General features: G+C 35.4%; 1 long non-coding RNA gene across 1 annotated transcript in view; it reads left to right on the forward strand.

Moving 5' to 3' along the window:
* The first annotated feature begins 229 nt into the window (after window positions 1-229).
* LOC116653407 overlaps window positions 230-20,899 on the forward strand; it is a 48,491-nt gene continuing 27,821 nt past the window's right edge. The window contains exon 1 of the long non-coding RNA XR_004307171.1: window positions 230-452. This is a non-coding gene — a long non-coding RNA (uncharacterized LOC116653407). The remainder of the gene's footprint in view (window positions 453-20,899) is intronic.

A 20,899-nucleotide genomic window follows, 5' to 3' on the forward strand; every position in this document is an offset into this window, starting at 1 on the left:
ACATTTTTCTTTTGTAATGGTCAAAGAACTTATGTGCTATTTAAAATAGGGAACACATAATACTTAATTACATTCTCATAGAGAGAGTGCAAAGACATTGCAAAGTCAGAACGTTCTATCAGAAATTATTTTATGGAGAGATATCGGAGAGATATATTATGAAATAGATGAATGATTACAAATAATAAGGAAGCTGGAGTTAATATTTTAGTAGAATTTTGGATGTTGATTGCCCGTTGCCCTAAAACTAATATTAAAGAACACTGGGGGTTTGATATCAAGTCTCTTTCCTTCTACAGATTTGTCTGATTTATTCTTGGAGATTTCTGAATGGAAAATGACTGTCAAGTTCCTGATTATCTCATTTGTTAAACTGTGGAATCTATGTAGAATCTATGTACCAACAGAAAAGCGATGACAACCAGTCTCCTCCAGCATTCAATGGAGTACTAGTAAGTACTAACAGTATTACTTAGGTGCACCTGGAGTTACATCATTCATGCAGATCAGATCTGAAGAAGGTGTGCTGTTAAGTCCTGTGTGTGTTTGTAGTTTATTATTTTGCCTTCTACTTGAATTTGTGATGCTTGTAAAGTCTTATGTTGAGGAGATATCAGTGTGCTGTCTCCCTAAGAGAAGGCAGGACTATCATCTCTTGAAATGGGGCTGGCAGAGTATGAGGAGAGACTATTGTTCCTTGGCTATCAAAAGCTGGGAGAGTTGACTATTATTCTGACAGTCTGAGTTATCTTAACTCAGTCACACTTAACACCCAGTGTGACTCATTTATGTAATATTATTTTCTTGTGTACTAACTTAGCAGTTTTTTTTTTAGCAGAAAATCAAATTTCCTGAATCTCTTATTAATTCTCTTGGGAAAACTGTTCATATGTTCACGAAGTGCAATTCAGTGAAACACTAATAATTGTAATAATTCAGGTGTTCCAAGTAGGTGGACAGGAAATATTCAGAACAAGAGAAATTCTGACAGAGGTTTTTTTGTTTGTTTGTTTGGAGGTGCAAAAAAAAAAAAAAAAAAAAAAAAAAAAAAAAAAAAAAAAAAAAAAAAAAAGAAAAGAAAAGAAAAAAAATAAAAAAAAAAATAAAAAAACACAAAGAGAAAAGTAAGGAAGATGGATGTACCTGGGCCTCTTATTGACATCAACATATTGATGACCTCAAATGGAAGAATTCAAGGCTCTTTTGCTTTTGTTTTTTTTAAGTCTTGTGAGTCCTATATCAATCCCAAAATGAAAATGTGTGCTTTACTTCCATAGTACTTAGCTCCCCTGATACAATTTGTAACATTAGTTTTCCAGGTAAAGCAGCTAAAGGAAGCTGCAGGCCCAATCCATTTCACAGAGATGATAAATATATTCAATTGGTCCCAGTTCAGAGTGACTAAATGCTTGATACAGGCAATACAATAGAAATCACCACTTTCTTTGTTATCACTTGCAACTTCTGAAATGTTTTCTCTGTTAAGCAATGCTCATTATCTCAGATGACTCCTATCTCCATCACTTTTGTGTTGCAAACTGCACGGCAAATAAAGGTCAAAGATAATTAGCTAAGGAAGGGGGCTGTTTGTTTTCATCCTCACCAGAGCTTTTATTTTTGTAATTATGAATAGAGAGTTGGTAATGCTACAGAATGAATCCCCAGTGAAAAATTTAATACTGAACAGAAATAATCTTCATGTGGTAGTAACAAATTTAAGGTGTTTCTTTTAACCTGTCAAAGTTTCATTTGTTACAAGCATCATAGTATAAACAGAGTTCACAATGAGCCAAAAGAAACCTACAGCTCAATTTTAAACCCCCAAAAGCTATGGTAAAACGTTTGTAAATTCAGACTCAGCAAGTGAGAAAGGAGCTGGATAGAAAGCTAGAGACACTGGAAGTATATGGTGTTGTTGCTAATGATACAGAAGCCTTCAAATTCTTCTTGGTTCTGTTGGGAATGAATAGAGCTGTCTGAACTTTTTTTTTTTTTTTTTTAAATGTTATCACTGTTCTTTGTGCTTATTAATTACCTGGATGTGTTGGATGTTTGTTTGTTTGTTTTTTTTCTTCTCCCCTCACCAACCCCCCCCACCCTGTTTTTGCTGCTCTGTGGTTATTTTACCTGTGAGTCCAAGGGATCACCTATCCAATCATTGTCATCACTGATCAGTTCACTAGCAAGTACATATGTAAACTTCTTGAAAATAATGAGAACAGTGGACATAAAGCAAGAAAAATAGAGCAAATTAAGAAATGAGTTTTTCCTAGTTTTATTCCTTCACAATAGCTGTTAGTGGTTATGTGCTTTCCACGTTAAACTTAGAACTTGTATTTAAGGACAAATTTCAATACCAATTTATTTTCAGTTGGGATGATCGGGTGCAAAATAAACAAATGGAAATCTGGATTTAAAGCTCTTTCTTTCCTAAAAGAAGATGCATGCATAGCATTGGACAAAACCTCAACATTTTATAATTGTAAAAATAATCACAAGACGAAAATGATTGGAACAAATTTCTGAAACACTTAAAATCTCTTGGCTAGAGCTGAACTGATGAAAACAGTTAATTTTTTTAATGAGAAATTGTTTTAGTTGCAGAATTTGAATAATGAGGAGGTTACTTACAAAGAAGACACACCAAATATTTTCCTGTTCCTTGTCAGTACGCTGAATGGTTCATAAGATTTTTTTTTTTTAATCTCAAATAATAGAGAGAACATTCTATTTTAATACTGGAGTTGCCTCTGATTTTAAAATAATGTCTTAATAAAATCATAAGCATATTTTTCACCCAGTCCTTAACAAAACTACACATTTTGCAGCTACCAATTACAGGTTGGTGCTGTGACTTTGACAGTTGTTTTGGAATATTTTGAAGTGCTGAAGGTGAAATGTAATCAACTGTATATATCACATAAATGTTTCGATCAATTTAAATTAGTCACTAGGAGGCCATGTATCACAGATGAAAGTGTGGTATTTAACAGGAAGAAAATTCTTATTAATAATGCAATCCTTTGTATATTAATTCATTAGTAGACTTTGTCTTATGAGCACTTGCTGTCTGATTCAATTACAGCAGTGGGCCTGAAAACATTAAATTTATCCTTAGTCTTAGTATCTCTATCAACAATGCCTGAAGATAAAGTAGATATGGGAATCATAGGCAAGCTGGATTGAATACAGAATTACTATATATATATTTTTTTTCTGTTTTCTGATCTGATGGCTTGGAAAGGACAAACTCATTTTCACTGAAGTTCTTTCTGGTTTTTTTTTTTGTTTGTTTGTTTTTGTTTTTTTTATTGCTACTAAATAGATTAATAGTTTACCTTGTTATATATATTTAAGAGATATTGTTCACCATGTGTGGGATAATAGATGTACTTTTGATGTGTAAAATGTTGAGTTTAGCACTAAAAAAAGTCATAAAATACCAGCTGAAATTTTAATACCTTCAGGAAGTTAAGTATTTGGTTAATTTTCAGGATGTTTTTTTGTATTTGTTTTCTTTTCCTCCCACTAAAAAATGAAAGAACTTCTGTATATTTATGGCTGTCTGAAAGGGGAAATGTATAATTTTTAGTTATAGCTAAATATATGTTTAATGCCTGATATGTCAGCTGAAACTTTGAAGAATGGATTATGCATGTTTTATGAGCTGCAAACACCTGAAAACAAATAGAGTTGGCTTAAAAGAAATTTTGTCATTATTTTGTTACTTGAGGAAAAACGCTGGGTTGTGTTGCTTTAGAACAGCAAAAATGGAAGAGTAACACTCTGTTGCTTGCCCCTGGTTATGGTATATTTCTGCTATGTTGTTTTAAGCATCTGTTTTCTTTTAGATTTATACAGTGTAAATAGAGAATGTAAATGTTTTCTTGAATGGATCTTCTTGATACATTAGACTGTCTGAGAAAGTAAATAGAATTAGCTTTTGTGATTTTCATGATGTTAGAGTGAAGAAAAAAACAAGAATTAACCAATAGATTGCTCTTAGCAATGCATTAGATATTCTTGTTTTGGTTAAATATTCCAGAATAATGTTATCAATCAAAAAGTTTTCTGCATAGAGAAATGTTACTTTGTTAAGCACTGCTAAACACTTTGACGTATTTGAAAAATTGAATCCTAGATCCTAAAGGTCATTTGTCATAGTAGAAGGAGAAAATATGCTCTATGTATGTGAGAATGGCAAATAAAGACTGTTAAGATGATAAATCTTGAGTTGGATACATACTTGGATTCATAGTTCCCAGCTTCATCTTGCACAGTTGTAGTTTAATTTGGCCTTTACTGACATATAGCTGTATACAGCAGGGAAGTACTGGTCAGTAGATCATGTCTTAGAATGAAGTCTGATGAAGGAAACAGAGGAGAGATCAAGCAGTAGATACTGTATTTTGAATGGTTAGCCATGCTGACTCCTTATAAGAAAGAGTTGATTTGATTTACAGGGTTTTTTTTGTTTGTTTGCTTGTTTTTGTTTGTGTTTTTTTTTTGTTTTGTTTTTTGTTTTCTGTTTTCTTATTTTCAAAGACATACAAAGTAAGGTAAAGCTAGAAGGAAATCTCTTGTCTCCATAAGAAAATACAAGTTGAGAACAGGTGGAAGATGGAGATATTCATGAACCATTTCGTGAACCAGTCCATGCAATTGATAGTGGTAGACTGTGGAAGGAGGACTGGAGAAGCTGAGGTCCTGCAATTTGAGCTCCCACTTGGAGCAGAATGTTGGCTTGCCTTCCACAGAGCTCAGATTTGCTGAAACTGTTCACACTTTGGATACACTTTGTTTAGACATAAGGATTGCTTTTCTCCTCGCCCAGTGGGGCTGCAGTCTTTATGTAGCAGTATATGCTTTTTGGTGGACACAGTAGTTAATTATTTTGTTCTTTTTACTTAAATCAACCAGCACAATAATACAAAAATAAATTGAATGAGAAATGCTCTAGACAGGGGTGACAATTTAAGGTTCTGCAGATTTGAGTTAGGATGCCAAAACAGTGAGAAATGCTTGCACACTAACCTGTTGGTAAATAATAGCTTTTACTTTTGGTTCCCTAATATGTAAATATCTTTAATTCCCTTGTTTTGCATTTTGCTAAATATAGCTTATATAGTTAATGCTATATGAGCATATTGTTAGGCAAAATCTGGAGGATAAAATGTGTTTTGTGGCAAGGTAATAAATGTGCTGTACGTCCATAAAATAGTTGCTTCGTAATTCATGGATGAAAACCCATTAATGGTCATTTACCATTCAGAAAATGCCAGTGGGATTTTTATTTTTAATAACTCCAGCTACTTAGATGCTCAGTATGAATATTTTCATTGTTAAACTAACTCATAATCTTTCCTCAGTCTCTAAATAGTCTGCGAAATAATTATGGCTCAGTACAGTTCTTGAAAGTGAAGACCGGCACAGTGTTGTAAGGGCAAAAAATGTGACTATCAATTCTGAAGTATATACTTTTAAAACTCTGGACAAACAAAGAAACATAGTGAATTTAGTGATCTCAGTTATTTTTATTTTATTTTATGAGAAAGCATATACTCCACCTAAAGTGAATTTTAAGAGATTAATTGTTGTGTTATATCATATCTATAACATATTGATGGGTAATGCCAGTAAACACCCTTCTCACAGTCAGACCTGAGCATACCCCAGGACATTCAAGTGATGTAGGGCAGATGTTACCTTCCTACCCCCAACTTTTTTGTAGGGGATTTTTTAATTAAATTATATTGCCTCAGGCTCTGCCCTGTATATTTGTCACTTATAAAACTAAAGCATGTGTGGAGTAAGGTGGGGGAGATGAACATTTTCATTAGAAAGCCACAGTAGAAATTAACGTGCTAACTAGATATCCTGTTTTAATAGGCAGTGCTTTGATTTACAGTTGTTTCTGTCGTATTTGAATTTAAATCTGCATATAAATATATTTTTTTCAAAAAGATTGATGTAGTGATTGCCAAAGAGAAGTAGAATAGATTTCTCTAAAGGAAATATGGAAGGATTTTATTTCTTTTCTAAAGTCTGGGAATGACAGAACTCAGTCCTAGCTTATCTATATAAGTTTATATAAGCCACATAGCATAAGAAGCTATTAATATTCAAGAGTTATTAGTACAAATCCCTTTATAAAGCAGGCTTACTTTAGCTTTTGAGTGACATTGCAACATTGTTTTTCAATGAGACTGTCCTTGAGAGTCAACAAACTCCATTTCACTAAGAGGGTTAATTAAGGTCAAGTTTATAATGGGGTAGGAAGAAGCGCAGACTGAAGCAGCCGTATATCAGACTGAGATTTCAAGGTCTCTGCAGTGCATTACTAACTGGGAGGCAGGCTAATGTGGGTGGTGTAACATATTCTACGGCAAAAAAAAATGCTTGGAGCAAACCAGAAAAATCAAACAGAACCCTTTTCACTGAAGCTTATTTCTGGACAGTGTTGTTAATCAGAAAACTCCAGCCAGCCAGCCAATCTTATTTCTGAGGGTGACTGTACTATGTATGAGAGCAGAGTGGTGGTTAGCAAGTGTGTTTTCCTGGGTTTGTACAGAATGTGAACAGTGAAACTTCTCTGCATTGTCTAGGCTGCAGCAGGAAAGTGAATCTGGTTCTCTTGCATCTCACGGGTGTGGTACTCAGTCTGTGTTATATATTTGTGTGATTTTGCCTTTTTTTTTTTTTTATTTCCTAACATAATGTCATGGAGTCAACACCCCCTTCTCCCCTCCACCCTCCACCTTCCATGCTGTGAGGTTATAAATGGGCAATACCCTTCCTTGGAAATGGAAGTGAGTGATGCTGTCCCCCTGGCCAAGCAGCAGCCTTAGTGGCTCCAGCTGACAGACAGCAAATGGTATGCCTGTCTGGTCCAGTTCTGAGGCATCTGCTGTTCTTGAAGTGCATGAAACAGGCTAGTCTGGATGCTGTGAGATGGCAGGAGGAGAGGATATATTAACCTGAGTTGGCTGTGACTTTTCCATTTGTCTGTCAGTAGTAAGTACAGGGCAATATTTTGTTTTCCTTCAGATGAAGTTGCAGTTTGTGTCGGGCTAATTGTTGGTAACTTCTGAGATGCTTTCTGTAAACCTGCTTGTGCTAGAGAGGTATTCACAGAATTGGTCTTTTAGATTTTCAGAGCAGTGATGGGGGTTAAAATTCAACAGAAATTATCAGAATGTCTCTCTTCAGTTTCTAAAAATTGACAAGGTGGTATTTGTGTAGTGTTTACATATATATGATAATTAGGACTGAGACTTTTTAAGAAAATAAATGTCAATAAGGAATACCACTGCTGAGGATAAATGGAAGAGTAATGCTGTGGAATAGCTTACAAATGAGACATTTCTCCTTTAGTCAAATAGTAATTCCATGAAGTGCAGACTGTGATGGCAGCTTTAAACCAAGATGTTTGATTAATTTCTCTTCAGGGCATAGCAGTGATATGCTATCACTGATTTGCGTACTGTAAAGAAAACTTTTCAGGTTCTTCTCAGATGTCTTCATGATTAGAACTCGGTTTCACAGAAGTTGTCCTGCGTTATTTCAGATTTTGGTGGGAATATTCTGTGCCTTATTGGTGTAGATTTCCAAACTTTATCATATTGGGTTCAAGGCTTCTATTACTGAGTTGATCGTGTAAGCATTATGCAACTCAGTATTATAAAATATTATGTTTTTCAGGATCAGAAGAGCAAAGCAAGTAAAGGAAGTCACTTTTACCAGGATTGCTTTGGGAAGGGCTTTTGTCTGTAGATTTGCCTTTTTTCTACTCAGACTCTTAGTTTTCATTCTGTTTTTGGAAATTCAAATATTCTGGCAAATGATTGTGTCAAATCAAAATCTAGAAGGTAACTGTCATTAATGTAGTCAATTGTCAGGAGACAATTGTTTTAATGCCAGATTTCTTAGTTTTCATTCCAAAATCTGGAGAAACAATAGTTTTGTATTCAGACTTGGTTTCTCCTGTCTTGCAATATGAAATCACAGTATTTGTGCCACTCTTCAGCTCCTGCTCATTTTATTTTGAAGCCTTTCACCACAGTCCTAGCCTATGTATTCTCTCATTCCATCCTCGTGTAGTTTAGTCTCCTCTTGAAGCAGAATTCTGGACTTCCTGTACATGAGACATGAGCCTGTTTGTAAGACTGGTTGCTTCCAGCTTCCTCCTGTGTGCTCAGCAAGCAACAAGCAGGGAAGCAGAGAAGCTCTGCTTTCAGCTTCAGTGCTTTGTGACACAGTGGCATCTAGCTGCAGCAGTTACAGCTAAACTACTGCAGTCTAAGAGTGCTTGTTTGGAGCAGGTCAGCTCAGATGAGCTTTTTAAAGAATTCATCTGCCAAAATTCTGAGCATATACAAGGTATGATCAAAGCCTTAGGATGGTTTTAGCATACCTCCGCCCCCTCCCCCCCCCTTTTTTTTTTCCCCTGTATCCAGCAGATAAGCAAGAGACAGTTCTGAAAGTTTCGCATCTCTGCTGCAAATGAGTGGTTTGGAGTGGTTTGGGTTGGAAGTGATCATTAAGATCGTCTAGTTCCACCCCCCCTGCTATAGTCAGGGACAACTTGCAGTAGAACAGTTTGCTCACTGCTCCATCTAGCCTGGTCTTGAACTTCTTCAGGGAGGGGCATGCAAAACCTCAATGGGCAACCTATTCCAGTGTATCACCACCCTCACAGTAATAATAATACCTAGTCTAAATCTATTCTTTTCCAGTTTAAAGCAATTTTTCCTCGTCCTGTCATTATATGCCACCATAAAAAGTCCCTCTCCAGCTTTCCTGTAGTCCCCTTTCAGGTACTGTAATGCTTCTACATGGTCTCCCCAGAGCCTTCTCTTCTCCAGGATGAAGACCCCCAGCTCTCTCAGCCTGTCCCTGTACGGGAGATGCTCTACAGCTCTTTAATCATCTTTGTGGCCTTCCTCTGGACCTACTCCAACAGCTCCTTGTCCTTCTTGTGCTGGGGCCCCTGAACCAGGTGCAGTACTGCAGGTGGGGTATCACAAGAGTAGAGTAGATGGACAGAAGCACCTCTCCCTTCCTGTTGGTCACACTTATGATGCAATCCCAGGTACTTTTGGCATTCTGGGCTGCAAGCACACATTCCTGGCTCATGTTGAGTCTTTTATCAACTGATACCCCCAAATCTTTATCTTCAAGAGAGCTTCTAAAGCATTTTGAAATATATGGCTACAAAACAGCTTTTATGTTTAAAATAGTTTCACGCCCTGACGTAGTCTTGGAAATAGTCTAAAATTATTATTATTATTATTATTACCAAAGCATTTAAAATCATTTTTAGAACAATCAGCATGTAGTAAATACTCTGAAGTAACTAGTTAGAACTGAGTAGTGTACGCTATCCCTACAGAAATGAAAAAAAGTTTCAGCAACTAAAAACATGAGATTTTGTAATAGGTGATGCTGAAGTTATTTTTTCTGTATCTCTGTTGGTATCATTTAGAAATATATTTTGTTGACAGTTATCTTATACTGTGGGTTTACAGATAGATCTTCAACCAAAATATGATTTGCGTGTATCCATAGTTTAGCAACAAAATGAACCAATACAATAAATGCAAAACAAAACAAACCAATACAATAAATGCAAAACAAAACAAACCAATACAATAAATGCAAAATTTCCAGAGGTTTAAACCAACAAAGGTTTCTTAGCATGTCCAACTTTTCTGATTGCTTCTGGTGTTCATGAAAATATATGGGTTTGTGGTCAAGTTTTCATGTCTGCAAGAGATCCATAAAGCTGCTGCTGGTGTGTAACAGTTTACAGCCCTTCTTGAGTCCTGTGTAAGCATTCTTTTAATTTGTAACTCAATCTTTATAACTTTTCTAGCATTTTCCCTTGTAGCTCTTCAAAGTAGATCAAAACCTGAAATCACTCTGCATGCAATGATTTGTGAGGTACACATGCCAGTGAAAACATTTCTACAGTTAAAATAATCTCCAGGGTGTTTTTTTGTGTCACGTAGATAAGACTGGAAACTTGACGAATGGACTGTAAAGAAAAAAAGTGTTTTCATTATTCTCATGGCAGACTCTTCTGGCATTTATCAGAGGGGAGGCTGAAGAGCCATGGTGCATGCAGCAACGCCCAGCGGGGTGGTAACTGTGTCATGAAGGCAGCCATAGGGAACTGCTAATCAGGGCATACAGGGCAGCAGGACTTTCTTGCTGGAATGCATTCTCCAGTGTATTCTGGAACATTTAGTAGTTTTAAATGGTAATAACCTTGTCTAATTAAAGAAAAAAGAAATGTTAATTTTTAATGTGATGACAATTTTCTGACATGTATTTGACAAGCTCCTTTGATCATGAGCTGAAGCTAGGACTGAGGAAACCTCAAAACACATTTATGTTCTGCACTGTATCCACAGAGACAGGGGGACTGACATGGTACCTTGTCAGAAAAATCCTTTGGTATTCTTAACACACAATATTTATGTATTTCTAATTTGTTTTGCAAGAGTTTAGTTTTAATTAAAATTTAAACATTATGAAATCAATGATTTAGTTTCAGGGCTCTGGAGCAGAATGAGAATTTTTTAATAAGCTTTTACATTTCTTTTATATAAGGAAATTAAAGTTACTTTCTTCCTTCTTTTAAATTGAAAATACAAATTAAGATGATATACTGGTGAGACTCTGGATCAGGGGGGAAGCCATGTCTCCTTAAAGTACTACTGTAGTTGGGATCTCTGAGGGGATGGTAGAATTAAGAGAAGGAAGTAGAGAAGGGAAGGTTGATGTATGTCCTGGAAGTGTATTTCATGTAGGCTCTCTTCCCCTCTCCCTCATTTTGTTTCTTCAGGATAAAAGGTTTGTGTAGTGATTTGCTTTCTCTCCTCTGTAATTTAGTCTCTTGCTCTTCAGTCATTAGTATCAGCAGACACTGGCAAAGTAATAAAACTCACCCAAGTACAGTACTTGCAAACATAGTTTCTATTTTCAGAACTAATTTTAAAATAATTTCTGTTATTAGGTGAAGAATTAAAAATAAAATAAAAATCACCATGTCTTTGGGTAGAAACTACCACCAGATGAAGGAATTAAAACTTAATTCACTTTCATATACAAGTCATTTCTCTATGGCTGTGGACTTGATAGATCATCTGTTAATAAGCTGTCTCACAGGCATATGATGTACATGTGATGATACCATATTCTATGTATTATAATTACATTTAAAATACTGAAGCATTTTTGTCCTGTTATTAATTTTTCTTATCTTGTATTTTTTATCTGATAGTTATGAATTTCTTCTAGAAGTCATTTTCAGGGCTGTTTCCTAATTCTTATTGATTTGTACTGAAAGGTGGTGATGGTGAGGAAGCTAGGTGTATGTCTGGAGAAGGGAGTGGGGCTGAAGGATAAAATAGTAAGTTGCTCTGTCTTCTATCAAAAATACATATTGGCTCGGTACGATGGTTTAATTTTAAAGTTATACTTAAAAAAGACAAGAAAAAAGTTCCTGAACTCTTTAAGCTTCATGGTTACTTATGCCTTTGAGATATAAATGAAGAGAAATTATTGAAGTAGAGAACAAGATGCAAATCCTGTAATGGTATTATAAGAAACTTACATAAGCAGAGTCTGTGTGAATCAATTGTAGATCTGTCACACACACACATACGCACACACATACATATAAATTTGGCTAATATCTATATAAACATCTTAATGGGGCAGACTGAAATATGAGCCATCAGAGCTATGTTAAGACTGAAAAATTGGTTTTTGAATCATTTGCATAAAAATAAGGGGCAATCTCATCTATTTCAAAATAGTGGAACTAGGGGAGACCCTCTGAAAAAGTGGAAGTGGAAGGAAAATTAAAAGGGATTTTATGATAAAGAAGCAGACTGGTATGTAGGAGGGGAAACCAAGTGGGCAAATCACTGCATACATAGAAGGCCTTGAGAATAAAACCTTAGTTCATATTTTAGACAACAACAGGAAAAGGAGATCATAAATGAGGCTGAAAATATTGACCATAGTTGCATAGTGATTTTTTTGTAGAATTTTATCCTTAAAGATACGGTAGAAGAATGGTAGAAGGCAAGACGAAAAGTAGCTGTTAGTGAGTTTTCAGATGTGGTATATGTGCTTCAGAGATCAGCCTTTCCTTTGTCAGTGACCGAAGACCTGACATGCAATTATTAACCAATGTAATTTACAAAATCCTTTACATAAAAACAAGAAATTTAAAACAATAAAAAGGAAATAATGCAAAATACCACCAGTAAAACATTCACTAACTTCATTGAATGATTGCTGTGATATTTTTCTGGAATACTGCATATTATTCTGCACAGATCAACACTGTTAGTACCATTGGCAAGTACTGATCCTTTGCGAGCAAACATGACAGTCAAGCCCCTAGTCTGGCATGTAATCTGGGTTATGAGATGCTCAGTACTCAGACACCACTTCAGCAAAGCCCGGGGATATGTGTTTAGCTGTTGACATATTAGGAGTCCCAGTCGTCCTCTAAGTGCTCCACTGGACTGGGGCCAACTTGGTCAGTTCTTTGAACAATGGGGCTGTGTGCATTTTACCCTGTATTTTCAGCGTAGGAGCTGCCAAGCTCGTGTCTTGTTTGTAGACTTGTGACTCTAGTGATGTCAGACTCCATGTAGAAAGAAAAAAAACCACAAAAATTAACTCTGGAAAGGTCTGCTGATGTGGCTCATCAAGCAATACAACCAGACATGTCTGTATATCCACTTCCTTTTCTAATTGTTTTTCTGGGATACGGCATTTGTGTCTCTACACATGGAATAGCAGTTGACCGTAGTGAGTTCTTTTTCAAAGAACTTTTTAAACTAATGAAACAGAAAAAAAAATGCTTCAGCCTGCTGCTCATTGCTGATCCTTGGCCAAAAAAGTCATTCAGTGTTGCATAGATGAGTGACTCTAAAATCTGTATCAGCTGAATCACTTTTTAATTTTTTTTCTTTCTCAAGTGAGCAGCATGCTCCACTTGTGCAATTGTGCTGGGAACAAGTTCATTAAGCTAACAGAATGAGACAGGTATGTAGCAGAACTGTCAGAAAGAGCTCACATTGATCCAACTCGGTGTCTTGTTAATGAGGTGCTGTATTTATGGGATAGTACTAAAGGTTTTAAGGTAGTGAACCATTTGTGTCATTTTCTATGATAAGCATTACATTTTGCAAGTGATAACTACTCATGTTGAGCATACTCTTTGGGTACTATGAATCGGGTATGAATATAAGGCCTCTGAAAAAAGACTAATCAGTTTGATAGCTTATGTTTTTGTGGGGTTTTTTTGTTTGTTTTTTTGTTTTGTTTTGTTTTTTTCTTAAAGTTAGTTTTGAAAGCTAGCAGAGAAGCAAAATATTTTTTTCAATGCTGATTTGTTTACAGCAGTGTCTGAGTAGTAAAATGGACGCCAGCAACTCTCCCTGGAGTTTTGACTCTGAATCTACACAGTGATGAAATTTCACATTTCCAGAGTCTGTCCATTTTGCTGAATGATTTGTTCTTGCTTATACTACAGAATCAAGATCTTTAAGAAAAGTAAAATGTTGAATATCAGTAAATTAAAATCGAGCATGCAGATATTAAGAATTAGCTATGAAGCATGAAGGAAGGCTTAAAGAACACGATCTTTATTTTTGTGAGACCATAGCTTGAGAGTGATCTCAAAGCAGAACTCTTGCTAAGGTTGTTGGTATGAATTTAAAAACTAAAACCTAATCTGCTTTCTTTTTGTTTTTCTTTTGATGTATGACAGATCATTTATAGGGAAGAATTCCCTCTGATTTTTGCCTTATAGATATATAGATTATATATATTTAATTAAGAAAACAAACATAATGTCATATCACTGTTACTTATATCTTATATTATTGTTTGTCTCCAACAATCTTTTATATTTCAGGCTGTAAAGATGTATCATGTTTTGTGGTGATTTCAGCTAAATATTATGATTAATATTCTCTGTTCACTTTCAGTCCTCTCCTTTTTAGTTCAAGTGTGGGGATCAGAATGATAAACTCCAAACTTTATAAGTAAAGTATTCCTCATAAAAATTATGCAAATTGCTATTGTCTACTCATGGAATTAAGAGCATTCATCAGAATAACGTATGAGAAATCAAAGATATGTCCAACTGTTAAATAATGGATGAATCATTATGAAATTTAAAAAAAGAAGTCAACAGATACATGGTCATAGGCTGCTACTCACCCTGTGAAATTACATTTGACCTCCATTTGGGTAATTGTATTCTGCCTGCCTAAATTTCCATGCAGTGATTTACAATTGAACATACATACTTTTCTACTCCTCTTATTCTACTTTATTGCGTGTGGCTGCTGTTTATTGCTTGTAGTTATATTTATTTAGAGGATGATCATGTTTTAGTGGCTGACTCCCGTGGCTCCTATATAGATTTGTACTACAAGTGTGCTTTCCAGCTAGATAATTAATACCATGTAAACAATAGATTACATATGTTTATGTATATAATATACATTCTGATGTACTTCTGATGATAGAGAGGAGACAAAAATATAGAAAAAATGGAAAACAATTGTATTCATTTCTTTGTGAAATCGTCTGGGGGCTCCTTTCTAGGGACTGCACCAAAAAACATCCCATAAACTATCTTATCAGGGACAGAGACATTGCCATGATGCTGGCTTTACAGCCACATGCACTATGTATTTATTGAATATGAAGATCTTTCTTTGTGCATGATCAAAGTCTCAGCAGTTATCTGACATCAGTCTTCAGAGGTAATTGCAAGTTTAAACTCATTGAAGAGAAAGGTGTTTTATCATAGAGAAAGTAGTGTGTGCTCGTTTTTCATTTTTAATCATGCTTTAGTTCTGTGACTTCGTTCTAAGAAGAATTCATATCTGATGGAAATAATAGACAGGTTCTAATTTAAGCCCAATAATTTGAAACCTGTTAAAGAGTGTTGGAAAATGTCCTGCTTTGTAATAGTTAGTATAAAATGTCTTGCAGTTGTAACAAATGAACTTTTCCTTACTTTATGGCCAGAGGACTATATTTTGCAAAAGCATAAGAATTTGATATAAAAGAGTAGCTGACATAGACTTACAGGCTCTGAACTGTATGTAATGCCTATTCTAACTGTACCTGGGTTGAACTGTGCAGTACTAAATAATGCATATGTGAAGTAAATGTTATATCTGAGTGGCAGTGAAACTCTAGAGACTAGTCAAATCAAACAGCAACTTCTTTTATTAGTAAATGTTTGGGCATTAGCAAGAAAGAGGAAAGTTCTTCCATTTTTGTGATACCTTTGACATCTGCCTAGCACACTCTCTGTCAAACTGTAAAGTAAACGTTCCTGAAGAAATGGGTAGATAGACAGGTAAAGACAATAAGGACTAGTCTGAGACTGTCCCCCAAACACCATTCAAGCGTGAACACAATCTGGTCTTTGAAAATGCCAGGAATCCTGATGTTTTTTTTCTTCATTTCCATCTCATGTATTAGTATTTTCTGCTTCCCAGAAAGACTGATAAAAATGTAATTATTACACTTCCTAAAGGAACTTTGAGCCAGGACTCAGACTCAGTTTTGTTTTCAGTGCAGAAAGTATATCATTCCCCAAACTTCAAATACTTTCCAAGAAACATAGCATTTGAGCTTTTTATTTGACTCCAGTGTTTTCAAATGTACAGATATTTTTTAGACTTGAGGTTCACCTGAAAATGCAAACTTTCAGTACTTCAAAAACTGAAATGTGGCACTGAGAATTACAGAAGTGTTTAATGACATTAGATGTTGAACTACAACTATTGTTTTAGCTAGAACATATAATGTACATCCAAAGTTCCTTAATTTACTTAATTATCTCCTAATTACAGTCTAATTAATTACTAATTTATCTTAATTTCCTCTGGTAATTTCCCTATTAATCCCTACTTCAATATGTTACATTTTCATCCTTCTCCATTTAACTGGGAAACAAATTCTGGTCTTTGCTATTACAAAATAAACATTTCTACCTCCTGCAAAACATAGCTAATTGTGGCTTTGAAGACTGCATATTTTCATTACAGAGTCAAATGACAATCCAAGGGTCAGTTGCACTGAGAACCTGGAGAAACAAGAATTCTTAACGTTGTAGTTTTCCTACTTAAAAATTAAAATGAAAAATAAAAAAAGTTGTTTTTGTGTGAAAACTGAATATTCTGATATATTTTCATGAAATATAGTAACTTTAAATTCTTATTTAAGCAGATCTTTGCTGATTCTCACATTAGAGGATTTATTCTATGCACTGGAATGGCCTACCCAGGGAGGTGGTGGAGTCGCCGTCCCTGGCAGTGTTCAAGAGGAGTCTAGATGAGGAGCTACAAGATATGGTTTGGTGGCTTGTTGTAGCTACAGTAATGGGAGGACAGTTGGACTAGACGATTTGTCGGTCCTTTCCAACCTTGTGATTCAATGATTTTATGATACTGATTCTTTATTATTTTATTGAAGAAAGTTATGCCTTTTTTTCCTCCATATGCGAATATTAGCTGTTTGCATTTCTCCCTATGCCAGAGCTCAAGTTTCTCCTTCACTGAAAAACTTTTTTAATTAAAAGGTCTAATTTCATTCCCTCTCATTGAAATACCACAGCATAGAGGTGTAGGTATGTTTTCTTATATCTTGCATACATATGGAAGGAAAGCATCTAAAAGTGAGGCATGTGTGCAGTTCAAGTGATCTTTCACAATATAACTCCGGCACATTTTAATCATATAGGATTGTGTTGTTAGCACAGATGGACGCAAAGCAGTGGGAACATAAGCTGTCCAATGGTAGCAGAGCCAGGAAAAGAGAGGTTCTCAATTAAACAGTGTTGGCAGAGTGTAGTTCCCTGTAATTGTTCAGCATGTCTGATGTTACATACAGGGATGAACTGGGGTGATTTTATTTTGGAGATTTTTTTAAGGATACTTTTCAGACCCTGTCATGGTGTTATGACTCACATCACATAATTTTCAAATAAATAGATTTATTATGCTTTTTAGCCAGTTAGCAAAAAACAAACAAACAAACATAAACACAAAATCATTGGAGAGAGAAAAAAAATAAATAAATAAAAGAATCAAAACCTATCATATGGGAGATATTTAAGACCCGCCTGGATGCCTACCTGTGTGACATGGTGTAGGGAAACTGCTTTGGCAGGGGGTTTGAACTCGATGATCTCTAGAGGTCCCTTCCAACCCCTACAATTCTGTGATTCTGTGAGATGGCATCTTTGCACTTCTGCGAGCTTTCTTAGGTAAGAGTGATACAAAAATATTTTGGCTCTACATGATATTTAGCATCTACATGTTTTAACTAAGCAGATCTTGGAGAAGAAAGGAAGGAAAGGTAAAGTGAAAGGGTAAGTCGCAGGGAGGTGGGGTGGATGTTGTATTTCCTTTCTTGCAGCTTATGATGGCACAACCTAAAGATGGCAACAGAAACAGATGGATATTTTTGTTGCTGAGTTGCTTTTGTATAGCTAGTGGTTATGGTGAAGGAGAACACTGTCAGAGTCTTGTTACTATTCTGACTGCTGCTGCTTCCAATGCAGTCCACATATTACCCAGATTGAAAGGTTTGTGGACCCACCTTATGCTGCCAATTATGAAGGACTTAAACTGAATTGCTTGATTATAATAATCAGCTTTGATATATCCTCCTGAGAAGGTGGTCACCTCTGACTGAGGGGCAGTAACAAACAAGTTGGTGTGTGATATCTCTAACGGCCCTAGTAGTTTTCTAATTAAACATGTATTAGGTCTGTTGTATGGCCTGAGGTAAATTAGGTGGGGAGCAAGATGCTTTTGGCTGGCAGGATGATAATGGATTCCCAGTCCTTTCTTTCTCTGGAGAGCAGTGAAGCAAACAGGGCAATAACATTGTAAGCAGCCTAAATCAGGGGTAGATTTTTTTTTTTTTTTCCCCTAGGATTATAATCTAGACTAAAAACTGCTACCTAAAAGGTTGCACAAGTGGCCACTCTTGACTTACATTAATTCTCGGTGTTTTCTCTGTTATTTATAGACTTAAAGTTTACTTTTATTACAAAAAAATGATTGTAGTTTAAACTGTTGTATTAAATTTCACACTTACCTTTATGTTAGAACTTATAGGGTTTGTTTTTTTTTGGGGGGGACAAGGCTTTGTTGTTTTACTCAGTGAATAAGTTTATCTGCTATGTTAATAATTTTTCTAAAATCTGTAAATCTTGCTATGATCTTTCTTATCCTTTGAATTGAGGCTAAAAGCAAACTACAATTGTTTTTCTGGCCTTGTAGTATTTAATAACATAAACCAAGTGGTAGGATATAACTAAAGAATTCAGAAAATTCAAACTGAAGAAGTGTTTGAATTCCTTTTCTGTAGGATTTTATTGTGGTTTTTTGTTTGTTTGGTTGCTTTTTTTTTTTTTTTTTTTCCCCAAGCACTAAGCACTAAGCCAGCACTAAGCACTAAGTCAACATCAAGCAGCAGCATTGCTGTGGAATCTAATCAGTTTATTTCTACTCACTGACTTCTGCTTTTGGGGATTGAGACTTGCTAACTAACTTCAAAGCCTGAGTTCAGTTGAATGAAGAAGACTGGTAAGTGGAAATCAGGTTACAGGTCTACATCCTCAGTCGTCAGAAAGCATTTAAACTTACTGTCACTTAGTGTTGAAGGGCATGGAGCTCTAAGAGTCTACTTGTGTTTCAAAACTCAACAAATCAAGCTTCCAAAAAGTCTCTTTACTTATCTCATTGTCTGATTTTTAGTAGCACACAGTGACCCACAACAGAAACTATTCAGTCATTAAGGCAATCAGGCATTGACTTGACTTGATATAAATTTTGAAAATATTAGAGAATGAAAAGCTGAATTCTTTTTAGAACATAAATATCCCCTCTTCTTTGTCCTATTGAAGTAGAGTGAGTAGCACCTTTTAGAATTTTGGTTAATTTCTATCCATTCAAGGAATATATTGCCATAAATGCACTTTGTTTTGTTTTGAGTTTTCCCAAAAGGCAGAAGCCTTTGGTGTCAGTAAAGGTTCTGAAGACCTTGAATTATCCCCTATCTTTAAATCTAATCTTAGCCAAGCACTTACTAGTTATATGATAAAGTTGGTGATTATGGGCCAAATTATTTTTTCAGTTGCATCACTGAAACCCACTGAAATCAATTTGAGATTGGACTTCTGTAGCAGGGAAGAATTTGGGCTACTGTTTTCAAGAGATAAGAACAGGGCCAATACTGTAACAACCTTTTCCAACAAAACAGATTGAGACAAACTTAGTGTCATGTGCTGTCCTTGATGTGTACACAGAACTTCAAGGGTTCTAGTTGGAATCTCTTTTATTTAGAAAAAATAATTTTTTACTATTGGTTAGGTACAAAAGGAGCTTGGTTGGAAAGCATTGCAAATTAATTTAAGATATTTTATTTATTTCATAAGTGAGTGGCATCTTCAAGGATGCAGTGTGGCACAGTTAGAAATAGGAGTCCTTTCTTTGAATCCCAAAAATTCTCTCAAGAAATAACTCGAATTATGACTGTAGATGAGGATGAGTATAGACAAATGACTTTGCTGCATAGTGTTTTGTGGAAGTAACATGACCTCTACTCTTCTCTGTCCAGTTTGGACTACATCAATTTGTAAAAGAAACTGTAACTCTTGTTGTTGTCATGGAGTTTCAATCTTTAAATCAAAGTATCTGTAAGGGGTACGTCTGATTATGTGAATGTAGGAACTCATATACTTAACAATAAACCATTAGTCTACTTTGACCACAAAAGTGAATAGAGAGCAAGTTCTCTCAGCATCAGGGCTTTCTTTCAGTTGGGAACTATAAGGAGACAGTGAATTCTTTCCTTTTCCTTTTCCTTTTCCTTTTCCTTTTCCTTTTCCTTTTCCTTTTCCTTTTCCTTTTCCTTTTCCTTTTCCTTTTCCTTTTCCTCTTTTCTTTCTTTTTCACCAGTCTCCTTGACTGACCACAAAGTTCAAGCTTTATTGTACTTCTTGTTTGAGTGTTTAGGCTTTTTAGATCTAATCATAAGTTTAAATACATCTAAGCACCTTAAATACTGCTCTTTTTAATTTGTGAGTTCCTTTCATCCATTTCTACAAGCAGTGTTTTAGACTTCCCTTTATATCCAATTCTGTTTTTCGGTAGAGCTGTATCCTTATTTTCTTGGTAGAGATATGCAGCAAATAGGTTTGTATTATTAACTCCTAATATCATCCTGCTGTTCTTCTGCACTTGAATGATTGTGATACTGTCTCCTATAACAGATATAGTCATATAGACATGTTCAAAATGTTTTTGCACTGCTTTGCACTGTTAAGTGGTTGTATTGCATGCTAAAAGTAGTTGTTTTTCAGCGTCAGGTGGAACAATCTATAGCATTACGTCAAAGTTAAAAAAAAAATGCAAATAATTTGTTCACAAAGTATTTTTAGAGTCTTTGTTGAAGGGAGATTTATATAAATGTAAGATATTATTATATTTAGTGTCATTTTATTAAATAACTGTGGTAGGTGTCTCTAGGCATAAAATTTATGCATACAATAAACAGTGGTAGACTGCTTGCATTAACAGCACAGCACAGTATGTTGAAATGATAACAGTAACAAATTGCTCTGGAGCACCAGCAGATGCCATGGTATCACATGTATACTGTGTGGTATGTGAACAGACTGACTGCAACAGCTGTATGGAGGATTGTAAGAAAGTGCATAAAACTTAGTTGAAATGGTATCAGAAAAATACAAAATAAAGTGAGCAAGCAGACTACATCTGGGGCTCCATGTGAGAATAAATTGGATTGTTAGTAAAGTGGAACTGCTAAT

Source organism: Coturnix japonica, chromosome 4 (genome assembly GCF_001577835.2).
Source record: "Coturnix japonica isolate 7356 chromosome 4, Coturnix japonica 2.1, whole genome shotgun sequence".
NCBI lineage: Eukaryota > Metazoa > Chordata > Aves > Galliformes > Phasianidae > Coturnix > Coturnix japonica.